Source organism: Balaenoptera ricei, chromosome 1, assembly GCF_028023285.1.
Source record: "Balaenoptera ricei isolate mBalRic1 chromosome 1, mBalRic1.hap2, whole genome shotgun sequence".
Lineage (NCBI taxonomy): Eukaryota > Metazoa > Chordata > Mammalia > Artiodactyla > Balaenopteridae > Balaenoptera > Balaenoptera ricei.
Genome location: NC_082639.1, coordinates 169,910,708 through 169,926,767, shown reverse-complemented (window position 1 = coordinate 169,926,767; position 16,060 = coordinate 169,910,708).

Sequence of the window (16,060 nt, the reverse complement as noted above, 5' to 3'; positions counted from 1 at the left end):
TTTAAATGACACAATAGACCAGATAGATTTAATTGATATTTATAGGACATTCCATCCAAAAACAGCAGATTACACTTTCTTCTGAAGTGCCCACGGAACATTCTCCAGGATAGATCACATCTTGGGTCACAAATCAAGCCTCAGTAAATTTAAGAAACTGAAATCATATCAAGCATCTTTTCTGACCACAACGCTATGAGATTAGAAATCAATTACAGGGAAAACAACATAAAAAACACAAACACATGGAGGCTAAACAATACGTTACTAAATAACCAAGAGATCACTGAAGAAATCAAAGAGGAAATCAAAAAATACCTAGAGACAAATGACAATGAAAACACGACGATCCAAAACCTATGGGATGCAGCAAAAGCAGTTCTAAGAGGGAAGTTTATAGCTATACAAGCCTACCTAAAGAAACAAGAAAAATCTCAAGTAAACAATCTAACCTTACACCTAAAGGAACTAGAGAAAGAAGACCAAACAAAACCCAAAGTTAGCAGAAGGAAAGAAATCATAAAGATCAGAGCAGAAATAAATGAAATAGAAACAAGAAAACAATAGCAAAGATCAATAAAACTAAAAGCTGGTTCTTTGAGAAGATAAACAAAATTGATAACCCATTAGCCAGACTCATCAAGAAAAACAGGGAGAGGACTCAAATCAATAAAATTAGAAATGAAAAAGGAGAAGTTACAACAGATACCGCAGAAATACAAAGCATCCTAAGAGACTACTACAAGCAACTCTATGCCAATAAAATGGACAACCTGGAAGAAATGGACAAATTCTTAGAAAGGTATAACCTTCCGAGACTGAACCAGGAAGAAACAGAAAATATGAACAGACCAATCACAAGTAATGAAATCGAAATTGTGATTAAAAATCTTCCAGCAAACAAAAGTCCAGGACCAGATGGCTTCACAGGTGAATTCTATCAAACGTTTAGAGAAGAGCTAACACCCATCCTTATCAAACTCTTCCAAAAAATTGCAGAGGAAGAAACACTCCCAAACTCATTCTATGAGGCCACCATCACTCTGATACCAAAACCAGACAAAGATACTACAAAAAAAGAAAATTACAGACCAATATCACTCATGAATATAGATGCAAAAATCCTCAACAAAATACTGGCAAACAGAATCCAACAACACATTAAAAGGATCATACACCATGATCAAGTGCGATTTATCCCAGGGATGCAAGAATTCTTCAATATACGCAAATCAATCAATGTGATACACCATATTAACAAACTGAAGAATAAAAACCATATGATCATCTCAATTGATGCAGAAAAAGCTTTTTTTTTTTTTTTTTTTAATTTTATTTATTTATTTTTGGCTGCGTTGGGTCTTCATTGCTGCACGTGGGCTTTCTCTAATTGGGGTGGGCGGGGGCTACTCTTTGTTGTGGTGCACAGGCTTCTCATTGTGGTGGCTCCTCTTGTTCCAGAGCACGGGCTCTGCAACAAGAGAAGGCTCAGTAGTCGTGTGGCACACGGACTTAGTTGTTCCATGGCATGTGGGATCTTCCTGGGCCAGGGCTCGAACCAGGGTGCCCTGCATTGGCAGACGGATTCTCAACCACTGCGCCACCAGGGAAGCCCAGAAAAAGCTTTTGACAAAATTCAACACCCATTTATGATAAAAACTCTGCAGAAAGCGGGCATAGAGGGAACCTACCTCAACATAATAAAGGCCATGTACGACAAACCCACAGCAAACATCATTCTCAATGGTGAAAAACTGGAAGCATTTCCTCTAAGATCAGGAACGAGACAAGGATGTCCACTCTCACCAGTATTATTCAACATAGGTTTGGAAGTCCTAGCCACGGCAATCAGAGAAGAAAAAGAAATAAAAGGAATACAAATTGGAAAAGAAGAAGTAAAACTGTCACTGTTTGCAGATGACATGATATTATACATAGAGAATCCTAAAAATGCCACCAGAAAACTGCTAGAGCTAATCAATGAATTTGGTAAAGTTGCAGGATACAAAATTAATGCACAGAAATCTCTTGCATTCCTATACACCAATGATGAAAAATCTGAAAGAGAAATTATGGAAACACTTCCATTTACCATTGCAACAAAAAGAATAAAATACCTAGGAATAAACCTACTTAGGGAGACAAAAGACCTGTATGCAGAAAACTATAAGACACTGATGAAAGAAATTAAAGATGATACCAACAGGTGGAGATATATACCATGTTCTTGGATTGGAAGAATCAATATTGTGAAAATGACTATACTACCCAAAGCAATCTACAGATTCAATGCAATCCCTATCAAATTACCAATGGCATTTTTTACGGAACTAGAACAAATCATCTTAAAATTTGTATGGAGACACAAAAGACCCCGAATAGCCAAAGCAGTCTTGAGGGAAAACAACGGAGCTGGAGGAATCAGACTCCTTGACTTCAGACTATACTACAAAGCTACAGTAATCAAGACAATATGGTACTGGCACAAAAACAGAAACATAGATCAATGGAACAAGATAGAAAGTCCAGAGATAAACCCACGCACATAATCTATGACAAAGGAGGCAAAGATATACAATGGAGAAAAGACAGTCTCTTCAATAAGTGGTGCTGGGAAAAGTGGACAGCTACATGTAAAAGAATGAAATTAGAACACTCCCTAACACCATACACAAAAATAAACTCAAAATGGATTGGAGACCTAAATGTAAGACCAGACACTATAAAACTCTTAGAGGAAAACATAGGAAGAACGCTCTTTGACATCAACCACAGCAAGATCTTTTTTGTTCCACCTCCTAGAGTAATGGAAATAAAAACAAAAATAAACAAATGGGACCTAATGAAACTTCAAAGCTTTTGCACAGCAAAGGAAACCATAAACAAGACGAAAAGACAACCCTCAGAATGGGAGAAAATATTTGCAAACCAATCAACGGACAAAGGATTAATCTCCAAAATATATAAACAGCTTATTCAGCTCAATATTAAAGAAACAAACAACCCAATCCAAAAATGGGCAGAAGACCTAAATAGACATTTCTCCAAAGAAGACGTACAGATGGCCAAGAAGCATGTGAAAAGATGCTCAACATCACTAATTATTAGAGAAATGCAAATCAAAACTACAATGAGGTATCACCTCACACTGGTTAGAATGGGCATCATCAGACAATCTACAAACAACAAATGCTGGAGAGGATGTGGAGAAAAGGGAACCCTCTTGCACTGTTGGTGGGAATGTAAATTGATACAGCCACTATGGAGAACAGTATGGAGGTTCCTTAAAAAACTAAAAATAGATTTACCATATGATCCAGCAATCCCACTATTGGGCGTATACCCAGAGAAAACCATAATTCAAAAAGACACATGCACCCCAATGTTCATTGCAGCACTATTTACAATAGCCAGGTCATGGAAGCAACCTAGATGCCCATCGACAGACGAACGGTTAAAGAAGTAATGGTACGTATATACAATGGAATATTACTCAGCCATAAAAAGGAACGAAATTGAGTCATTTGCTGAGACGTGGATGGATCTAGAGACTGTTATACAGAGTGAAGTAAGTCAGAAAGAGAAAAACAAATATCGTATATTAACACATGTATGTGGAACCTAGAAAAATGGTACAGATGAGCCGGTTTGCAGGGCAGAAGTTGAGACACAGATGTAGAGAACAGACATATGGACACCAAGGGGGGAAAACTGCGGTGGGGTGGGGATGGTGGTGTGCTGAATTGGGCGATTGGGATTGACATGTATACACTGATGTGTATAAAATTGATGACTAATAAGAACCTGCAGTATAAAACAAACAAATAAACAAAGCAACTAATACTAAACTTTTATTGGGTTATTTGTATGCAAATATGTTAATATAAATGTTTCAGACATTACATGAAATTTCTAAAAATCTTATATGTTCTGGTATAATGTTATGTCATAATTGTAGTTATTACTTTAAAATGCATATCTCAGAAATAACTAAATTTCCTTGTCAATTGCATTATTATGAACTTTCATCAAATCTTTAACTGTGGTCATTTTTAAGTCTTTTGTCATTTACAGACAGTTCTGGGTGTGATGTGATGCTTTTCCAAATATGTTCCTATAAAAGGGTTTCATCTTCAAGGAATTCACGGAAAAGACTCTGACAAGTACAGGTTTCTGGTAACTGACTGTACTGCTGAACTGAATGAATAAGCATTTTCAGAACTCTAATGAAAAACTGATGAACTCATAAAAGTGCTAACAAAAGATCAAGATTAAAAAAAAATTAATTACATGGGACTGAGTGAACTGATGAGGATGATTATAATTTTTGTGACTTTCTGTTTGAATTAAAAAAAAAATCCCACAAGGACTCAGAGGCAAAGAATATACAAATCAATTTTCAGTGCAAAGTAAAGGAGCTGTTATAGTGGAGGATTACTGGACTGAATGTCAATATTATGACATAGCATGAGTGTGTTTCGTGTTTGGTAATTGCAATCATTGTTGCTTTTGTTGTGGTCATCCATTTACAATGCTTGGTGTCAGTCTATCTCTTGTAAAAATAAAATACAGTGTGTGTGTGTGTGTGTGTGAAAAAAAAAAATCCGACTATATGCTATCAACAAGAAACCCACTTTAGATATAAAGACATGGACAGGTTAAAAGTAAAAACATGGAATAAGATATACCCTGTAAACTTTAACCAAAGAAAGCTTAAGTGGCAATATTAATACAAGATGAAATAGACATTAGGACAAGGAATAAAACTTAGGAATGAGGAGATACATTACATAATAAAAAAGAGGTCAATCCATCAAGACATAACAACCATAAATGTAGACACCCAATAATAGAGCTTCAAAATACATAATTCAAAAATCGACCAAAAAAAAAGGATTCAAAATAGACAAACTCAGAATTTAGTCGAAGACTTTAATACTCCTTTGTTGGTAATTGATAGGGCATACATAAAATCAGTGAGGCTATAGACTACTTTAATACTACTATCAACCAACTTGACCTGCTTGACATTTACAAAACATTTTACCCACCAAGAGCAGATAACACATTCTATTTAAGTGAACGTGGAACATCTACTAAGAGAGACTATTCTGGGATCTAAAACAAGTCTCAATAAATTAAAAAGGATTGAAATCATATAAAATATGTTCTTTGGCCACATGGAATTAAATTAGAAATCAACAACAGAAAACATTTGGGAAATTTCCAAATATTTGGAAATGAAACAATGCACTTCTAAATAACTTATATATCAAAGAAGAAATCACAAAGAAAATTAGAAAATATTTTAAATAAATGCAAAAATACCAAATTTACCAATATACCAAATTTATGGGATGTAGATAAAGCAGCATTTAGAGGGAAACTCATAGCTTCAAATGGTTAGACAAAGAAAGATCTCCAATTAAAAACCTAATAAGCTACCTTAAGAAACTGGGGGGGGGGGGGGTGGAGAGATGGGAGCAAATTAAACCCAAAACAAGCAAAAGGAAAGAAGTAATAGTAAGAGGTAAAATCAATTATGTTAAAAAAAAAATCAATGAAACCAACAGCTGATTCTCTAAAAAGATAAATAAATCACTAGCCAATCAGCTCAAGAGAGAGAAGATACAGACCAACTGGAATGAAAGAGGAGACAACTCTATACAGATCCTCAGACATTAAGTGAACAATAGGAAATATCATGAATAAATTTATGTCAGTAAATGATAGTTTGGTAAAATGGACACACACCTTGAAAGTGACAAACTACCAAAGCTCACTCAAGAAGAAATAGATAACCTGAATTGCTCTACGTATGTATCAAAAAAGTAAGTTTACAGTTAAAAAGAAAGAAAATTCCAGGCTGAGATAGCTTCTCTGGAGAATTCCACCAACGTTTAAGGAAGAAATAATAACAAGCCTACACATGCTCTTCTAGAAAATAGATGAGAGTATACTTCCCAACTCATTTTATGAGGCCTCCATTACTCTGAAACCAAACCCAGACAACAATATTATCAGAAAACAAAACTACATATCAACATCCCTCATGAACATAGACATATTAAAAATTGAATCCAGTGATATATAAAAAGGATCATTACCAAGTAGGGTTTATCTCAGAAATGCAAAGTTGGCTCAACATTTGAAAAGCAATCAATATAATTCAATATATCAATAGGCCAATAAAGGAAAGTCATGTATATCTCATTTCCATAGACAAAGAAAAAGCATTTGGCAATATTCAACATATAATAAAAACTCTCGGACTTCCCTGGTGGCGCAGTGGTTACGAATCCGCCTGCCAATGCAGGGGACACGGGTTTGAGCCCTGGCCCTGGAAGATCCCACATGCTGCGGAGCAACTAAGCCCATGTGTCACAACTACTGAGCCTGTGCTCTAGAGCCTGTGAGCCACAACTACTGAGCCCGTGTGCCACAACTACAGAAGCCTGTGCGCCTAGAGCCCGTACTCCACAACAAGAGAAGCCACCGCAATGAGAAGCCCATGCACCGCAATGAAGAGTAGCCCCCGCTCGCCACAACTAGAGAAAGCCCAGCGCAGCAACAAAGACCCAATGTAGCCAAAAATAAATAAAGAAAAAAAGAAAAAAAAAAAACTCTCAGCAAACCAACAGAAGGGGACTTTCTCAACTTGATAAAGAAAAACCGATAGCTATCATCATCCTTAATGGTTAAGACTAAATGTCTTCTCTTTAAGATAGACTAAAGCAAGGATGTCTACTCTTATTTCTCCTTTTAAAAGGAGTGTTTTGCAGGGAGCTGAGCCGTTATAGAGGCAGTGTGCACCCTGAGCAGTGAGAGTGGCACTGCCAGGCTCCTTCCTTGGAAACTACACTCAGCATCAAGCCACCAGAGCTGTGAACTGTGTCTGTGAACATCTGCACTTTACCTCGATTTATTTTGCACATGTTAGTAAGATATGTCCTAACGTAACTGCTTTTTCACTTTATGCCACTTCGGCTTATGAAAGGTTTCACAGGAATACTCTACTTTCAGTGGGGGAAACCTGTATATGGTCAACTAATTTTTGACAAAGGTGCCAAGGTAATTCAAAAGAGGAAAGAATCTTTTTAGTAAATGGTGGTAGAATAAGTGGACATTTATGTACAAAGACAAAAAAACTGTTTCCTCACATTATATACAAAAATCAACTTGAAATGGATCATAAAACTAAAATATAAAACCTAAACTATAAAACTTCTGGAAGAAAATATAGCAGAAAACCTTGAGTTAGGCCAAGATTTCTTAGGACACAGAAACCACAAATCATACAAGAAAAAAGCTGATAACTAAACTTCATTACATTAAAATGTCTGCTCATCAAAAGGTACTGTTAAGAAAATGAAAAGACAAGCCAAAATATGAGAGAAAATATTTGCAAAACACATTCCTTTAAAGGGTTTGTATCCTGAAATATAGGGAACTCTTACAAGTAAATAGTAAGAAAAGAGCCCAGTCAAAAAAGAGCAAAAGATCTGAAGTGATAATTCATCAAATGATAGATATGGATGGCAAATAAGCATGAACAGATGCTCAACATCTAGTCCTTAGTGAACTACAAATGAAAATCACAATGAGAGCCTTACCTATTAAATGGCTAAAATTTTTAAAATGACATACAAAGTGCTGGTGAGGATATGAAGCAACTAGACAGAACTGTGTTGGTGGGAATGCAAAATGGCAGAGCTACTTTGAAAAGCAGTTTGGCAGTTTGTTAAAAAAAAAAAAAATTAAACATATACTTACTAAACAACTTAGCAAACCCACGCCTAAATATTAACCCATGAATAATGAGAACATATATCCACACAGATATAGCTATACATGAATGTTTACAGCAGCTTTATTCCTAATTACCAAAAATTGGAAAAACCCAAATATCACTAACAGGTGAATGGATAAACAATAGAATACTTCTATGGTATACAAGAGAGTACTTCTCAGCAATGAAATAGACTACTTGTATATCTACAAGGATGAGTCTCAAATGTATTATGTTTAATAAAAACATCCAGACAGAAAAAGCTCCACTTGTTGACATTTATATGACATTCTGGCAAAGGCAAATCTACAGGGTCAGAAATCAGACCAGTGGTTGCCAGGAGGCAGCGAAAGGGGACTGACTCCAATGGGACAAGGTAAAAAAATTTGGCATCATGACACCTAACAGTACAACTCAAAAGGGTACATTTTACTGCCTTTAATTTATACCTCAATAAGCCTCAATATAAACTTGATATTTAAAAAATGACAAAGAGGGCTTCCCTGGTGGTGCAGTGGTTGGGAGTCCGCCTGCCAGTGCAGGGGACATGGGTTCGAGCCCTGGTCTGGGAGGATCCCACATGCCGCAGAGCAACTGGGCCCATGAGCCACAATTGCTGAGCCTGCGCGTCTGGAGCCTGTGCTCCGCAACAAGGGAGGCCGCGATGGTGAGAGGTCCGCGCACCGCGATGAAGAGTGGCCCCCGCTCGCCACAACTAGAGGGAGCCCTGGCACAGAAACGAAGACCCAGCACAGCCAAAAAAAATAAATAAATAAATAAGTAAATTTAAAAAAAAAAAAAAAAAGACAAAGATAAAAAAAAGATAATCTATAATAGCACCAAAAAAGCATCAGAGATTTAAAGATTTACTTAAGAAACAAATGAAATTACCCTGAGATACATATGCAAAATGATGTAGGTACATGATCATTTACTGCAAAATTCTAATGGCAAAGATTGGAAACCTAAATATCCTTTATTACTGAAGTTGTACAATCCATTTATTGAGAGGCCAAAAATAAACTGAAACATCTATGGTTTCAACAAGGATTCCAACTGATTTTCAACGAGGATTCCAAGACCATTCAATGAAGAATAGTCTCTTCAACAAATGGTGCTGGGACGACTCGATAACCACGTGCCAAAGAATGAAGCTGGAACCCCACCTCACTTCATATACAAAAATTAACTCAAAATGGATCGAAAACCCAAATGTAAGACCTAAAACTATCAAACTATTAGAAGCAAACATAGAGGTAAATCTTCATGACCTTGGATTTGGTAGTAGATTCTTAGATTTGACACCAAAAGCACAAGCAACAAAATAAAAAATAGGATAAGCTGGACTTCATAAAAATGAAAGACTTTTGTGTATCCAAGGGACATTATCAACAATGTGAAAAGACAATTTAGAGAATGGGAAAAAATATTTACAAATCTAGTAAGGGTTTAATATTCAGAATACATAACAAACTCTTACAACTCAACAACAAAAAGACAAATGACCCAATTTAAAAATGGGCAATGGACTTGAATAGACATCTCTCCAAAGAAGATATAGAAATGGCCAACAAGCACATGAAGAGATAACCAACATCATTGGTTGTTAAGGGAATGCAAATCTAAACCACAATGAGATACCACTTCACATCCACTATGAGTCCATAAAAAAAAATCCCCAAACAGATAACAACAAGTGTTGGAGAGGGTGTGGAGAAATAGGAACTCTCATTTGTGGTCAATGGGAATGTAAAATGGTGCAGCCGCTGCAGAGAACAATTTGGCAGTTCCTTGAGAAGTTAAACATAGAATTATCATATGACACAGCCATTCTACTCCTAGATATATACCCAAAAGAACCCGAAACAAGTAGGCAAACAAATACTTGTTCACAAATGTTCATAACAACACTATTCACAACAGCCAAACTGTAGAAACAACCCAAATGTCCATCAACAAATGAACAGATAAACTGTGGTCTAGCCAAAGAATGGATTATCATTCAGCCATAAAAAGCAATGAAGTACTGATACATGCAACAACTTGGATGAACCCCGAAAACATTATGCTAAGCGAAAGAAGAAAAACACAAACCGTCACATATTATGTGATTCCTTATATATGAAATATCCAGAATAGGCAAATCCATAGAGACAGAAGACAGATTAGCGGTTACCAAGGGATGGGAGGAGCAGGAAATGGTGTGATTTTTAAAGGGTATGGGTATTCTGCTGGGCAGATGAAAATATTTTAGAGGCAGTGGTTGCACACTGTGAATGCACTAAATGTCACTGAATTGTACACTTTATAATGATTAATTGTATGTTATGTGATTTTCATCTAATAAAAAGAGAAAAAGATACATTGGTCTATCCAATGACATATATATATTTATAAAAAAGAATGGGGGCTTCCCTGGTGGCATAGTGGTTAAGAATCCACCTGCCAATGCAGGGGACACGGGTTCGATCCCTGGTCCGGGAAGATCCCACATACCGCGGAGCAACTAAGCCCGTGCACCACAACTGCTGAGTCTGCGCTCTAGAGCCTGCAAGCCACAACTGCTGAGCACACGTGCCACAACTACTGAAGCCCACGCACCTAGAGCCCGTGCTCTGCAACAAGAGAAGCCACTGCAATGAGAAGCCCGCGCACCGCAACAAAGAGTAGCCCCTGCCTGCCGCAACTAGAGAAAGTCCATGCGCAGCAATGAAGACCCAACGCAGCCAAAAATAAATAAATAAAATTTAAAAAGATAATAATAGGCAAAAGATAAATATTCTGAGTCTTAAAAAAAAAAAAGAATGAAGCTATTATGTATTGATATAAGATTACAAAAGTAAGTTTTTAAGTTGGAAAAAGTTGTAGAGTATATACAGTAGGGAAGAATTTATAAATATGTACTTATTTACTTGGATTATGCATAATACACATGAAACTGGTAATACTGGTTGCCTTCAGGGAGCAAAGTTTGAATCCTTGGGTGGCTGGGGACAGGGTGAGAAGCTAATTTTTATATAAGCTGTTATACATATATAGTATGAATATATATATATATTTTTTGTATATATCAGACTCATATAAATAATAAATATAAAAATACACACAGGATTAACTAGTCTATGAATGATAGTGGAATAATTTTAGTTATCCCTATAGAAAAATAAATTAATAACGCCTACTTCACATCAAAAATAAATTTAACGTGTACTTGAGACCTAAACGCAAAACACATTTTAAAGTACATTTTAAAGTACAGAGGAGAATCTTTATATCCTCAGGGCTGAGGAAAACTTCTTAAAGTAGATATGGAAAACATAAACCATGAAAGTTTAATAAATTAAAAGTAAAAACTTCTAAATAGTAAAAGACATTATAAATAAAGTAAAAAGACAACCTGAAGTGTGACACCAGTTATTTGTGATGCACATGACCAAAAATAAACTGTAGGATCCAGAATATTTAAAGTACTCTCACAAATCAAGAAAAAACACAAGAGAATGGATAAAGGATATAAATATGCACTTCACGAAAGGCCAGTAACATGAAGAAATGCTTATCCTCACTGGTTATTAAGGACATGCAATTAAACCACACATGAGATTTTGTTTCATATCCATCCAATTACAAAATCTGACAACTGTCAGTAAAGATGTGGAACACAGGCACCCTTGTATATTGCTTTTGGGAGTTTAAATTGGCACAATCATTTGAAGAGTAATTCTGCACTATCCAGAATAGTTCAAGATCCATGTAGCTTATGACTTAATTCTATTTCTTGAGATATACACTAGAGAAACTCTTGCACGTGAGCATAAGTAGACATGTACAAGAATATTTATAATAGTGGAAACCTGAAAAAACCCTAAACATCCAACAGCAGGAGAACTGACTACATGGCGTTATATAGTATCCACATGATGGATTACTCTAAGCGTAGAGCTATATGAAGCTAATCACTGAAAACAATGCAGATCAGAAAAAACAAACTATCAAATGATATCATTTTATATAAAATTCAAAAGCATTCTGTAAAACCGTACTATTCTGGCAATCAAACTTTTCTGGCAACATACATTATTATAAAAGGCATATAGGGGACTTCCCTCGTGGCACAGTGGCCTGCCAACGCAGGGGACACAGGTTCGAACCCTGGTTCGGGAAGATCCCACACGCCGCGGAGCAACTAAGCCCGTGCGCCTCAACTACTGAGCCTGTGCTCTAGAGCCCGCGAGCCACAACTACTGAAGCCCGCATGCCTAGAGACCATGCTCCACAACAAGAGAAGCCACCACAATGAGAAGCCTGTGCGCCACAATGAAGAGTAGCCCCTGCTCGCGGCAGCTAGAGAAAGCCCGCGCACAGCAACGAAGACCCAAGGCAGCCAAAAATAAATAAATAAATAAATTTATTAAAAAAAAAAAAAAAAAGGCATATGGAATGATAAACATAAAAATCAGAATAATGATTATCTTTGGGAGGAAGAAAGAGGATTGGTAATCAGGGAAAGGTACACAAGGCTCAAACTCTTTCATTAATGTTTTATTTAATTAGACAAGATCTGAAGCAAGTAAGGCAAAATGGCAAATATGACCAAAGGGTGTGCTGGGTACATGAGTAGTCATGTTATGCTCTATACTTTAATGTACACTAGAATTATATTATAATTGAAAATTAGAAAAAAAGACCAGAAAGAAAATTCCCAAATGATAACTATGATCTCCTAGTGGTAGGTTTATAATTTTATTCTTTTCACCTATGTATACTGTCTAAATCTTCTATAATAAATGGGTATGGCTTTTATAATGGAAAAAAAAATCAATGAAAGTTACATATTTTAAAACTCACTTGGGGACTTCCCTGGTGGAGCAGTGGTTAAGAATCCACCTGCCAACGCAGGGGACAAGGGTTCGATCCCTGCTCCAGGAAGATTCCACACGCCGCAGAGCAACTAAGCCCGTGCACCACAGCTACTGAGCCTGCACAACACAACTATTGAAGCCCTCGCGCCTAGAGCCCGTGCTCCACAACAAGAGAAGCCACCGCAATGAGAAGCCCGCGCACCGCAATGAAGAGTAGCCCCGCTCGCCGCAACTAGAGAAAGCCCGCATGCAGCAACAAAGACCCAGTGTAGCCAAAAATAAAATAAGTTAATTAAAAAAAATAAAATACTGTTAAAAAAAAAATCTCACTTGATAAAGCCAAGTCTGCTCACTGTCTACTAGAATCCATTTCCTTTTCATAATAAACACACTCACCCCTCTCCAAGTTCCAAGTTTTGGCTGTGCACAAGACCGCCCAGCTAGAGACAGCCATGTAACTTAAGTACTTGCTAATGGAAGATGAAAAGAAATAGGGGTTTTCTCTTTAAAACTAGTCATGAACCCCTCCCCCCACCCTAGCTGAATGGGGAATGTAATCCCAGCAAGCCTGAGCCTAACCATGCACACAGAAACAATACCATCCCCCAGGACGGTGGAGCAGTAACATTTTAGGAATCTGGGGCTCTCAATCACTTCACCAAGTACTGCAGCCCACCTGCCCTGCAACACTTGCCTCCTTTGGCCTGTATGAGACAGCAACTATCTTACCTGAACTACTTTATTTTTGAGTCTCTGTTGTCCCAGATTAGCCACTATTCTAATTAATTATGGCAGGAAAGACCACTTAAGGGTTGTATTTTCCATTTCTTCTACTGAAATTACCATTTAAGAACAAAGAACTATCCGTCTTTCTTTAGAAAGGCAATCTAAACTACACTAAAAATCAGTGGCTGAACCTCCACCAATTAATCCAGAAATTCAACACAGTATTGTAATGTAAATCCCAACAAGATTTTTCATGAAATATCAATATGACAACCTAATGATTAAATTCATATGGAAGAAACGTACAAAAATAGCCAAGAAAAACTATCGAAAGAACAGAGGAGATTCGCCTTGTATCAAAATATATTTTAAACCTACAGGAATTCAAAGTGTAGTATTAGCACATACATGGTCAAACAGATAAATGGAACAAAGTTCACAGACAAACTCATATATATATGGAAATAAGGAAAAGCCATAAAGGAAAAAACTGAATAAAATTGACAACACAGTTTATAACTTCTATGACCAAACAGACATATACACACACCAAAAACACCATAAACAAAATGAACAGACTAGCAATAAACTGGGAGAAAATACTTATATATAATGTATGATTAGTATACGAACTATTTTTTTAAATGCTAATAAATCAATATAAGATTACCCAGCTGAAAATGGGTAAAGGACATAAACAGGCAATTTATAGGAGAAGAAATACATATAACAATAAAAACGGATGCTTAATCTTACTGGTTATCAGGGAAACACACAAAATGAAATTTCATTTTTCACCCATCAGATTAACCAAAACTTAAGTCTGATAATATCAAGTGTTAAAAGAGAAAAAAACAGTATTCTCAGACGCTACCCACCATAGTGTATTAGAGGGAAAATTAGTTCAGCCACTTTGGAGGACAATTAAAATTAAAAATGCACAGAACTTGACTTCCCTGGCAGTCCAGTGGTTAAGACTCTGTGTTCCCAATACAGGGGGCGCAGGTTCAATCGGGGAACTAAGATCCCACATGCCACGCGATGCGGCCAAAAAAAAAAAAAAAGCACAGAACTTATCCAGCAATTCCACTATTCCACTACTTGGTATTACTCTTGAAAAAGTCATGCACATATGCAGAGATATATAAGAGAGTGTTCACTGGAACACCATTTATAAGAAAAAAATCAGAAGTAACCAAAAATGTTCACTAACAAAAAACGGCCAAAGAGCCACTCCACAGAAGAACATAGAGCAGATTGAAAGAACACAGTAGACCCATACCTACTAACAGGAAATGTTCTCCAAAATGCAACCTGAAATTTTAAGTTGCAAAATGTAGACCTTTTGAAAAACATGTTTATATTTCTGCATTTTGCCAGGCCCCCCCCAAAGTTATGTTATCTTCAAACATATATTTAAATTAATGATCTTAGAAAATATATATATTTAAATTAATGATCTTAGAAAAGGGTAAAAATTCTTATAATTGTACAGATATGCCATAAAGAAAGGTTAAAAAAAATCGGCATTTGTAATCAAATTTGTACTTGCTCTTTTCAGAAACAGACTTGCAAATCACCAGAAACAGACTTGCAAATCACCAGTTCACCGTAGGGTTGAACTAAGCAACCACACACAAGCTTTCAACACAGATGAGTTAACTGCTCAGTTTATACGTTTACCCCATGCTTGGACTGCCTGAGCCCAAATGCCAATGTCAGTTCTGAAAAAGTCAGCCACTTAGTTTTCTGTACTAAATTAAGTACCCTAATCAATTTGCAACTTACAAGTGACATGTCAACTAATAAAAATAGAGCTAGTGCTTACATCTCTAAGTACAAAACAAATCAAGCAATATAATAAGCAACTGAAAAAATGTAATAAACTCAAAATAAGGGTGTTGAAAGGACAATAATCGACTTGGTCTTAAAAAACTTTCAATAAGAAAGTTGAGGAACCCTAGGCAAATGTATGGAGATAAAAGTCCAATATTGATTCATACACATTTTGAAAAGTTAGTGAATGGAAATGAAATTAGGATTTGTGCTACCCCAAGAATACATGCATACATTTTTAGGTTGCTGAACTGTGAAGAAGCTGGGGACACAAACAAAGATGGCTTTGGCTATAGACTACTGCACTCTAAGTCCCAAGGAACTATTAGCGATCATTTGCTATTTTGAACTAATTGTTTAGTCTCTTCCATAAAACAGATGGTCAAAACTCGGTAGCATGGTTTCTAAGACGTGCTCACACATCAACAACTCTCCTTAACTGTTCCATGATCTGCCTTCACGGTAGCAACAAACTACACAGAAAGGAAAAAAAAAAAAAAAAAGACGGTAACCTCATCTAGCCTCTCCAAATTTCCAAAGGGGAAAAAAAAAATTAATGTCCAAGTGACCGTGCATTTCAGTGGGGTCATTTTTATTTATTTATTTATTTATTTGCGGGGGGATCATTTTTAGAATAGTTTGTGGCACTCCACATCACACTGACTGGGGCATGCCTCTCATTGCTGTTTCCCAGGCGCCACACCTCAGGAGATATTTTAAAGCAGCATATTCCGTCTTCAAGGAACAAGGTATACAAATAGTTTGGAAGGGTAAATACTTTTATAACGTCACTGTCAATAAGAAAAGTCAGCGCTTTCCCTTCCATCAAGAAGTCTGAAAAACTGTT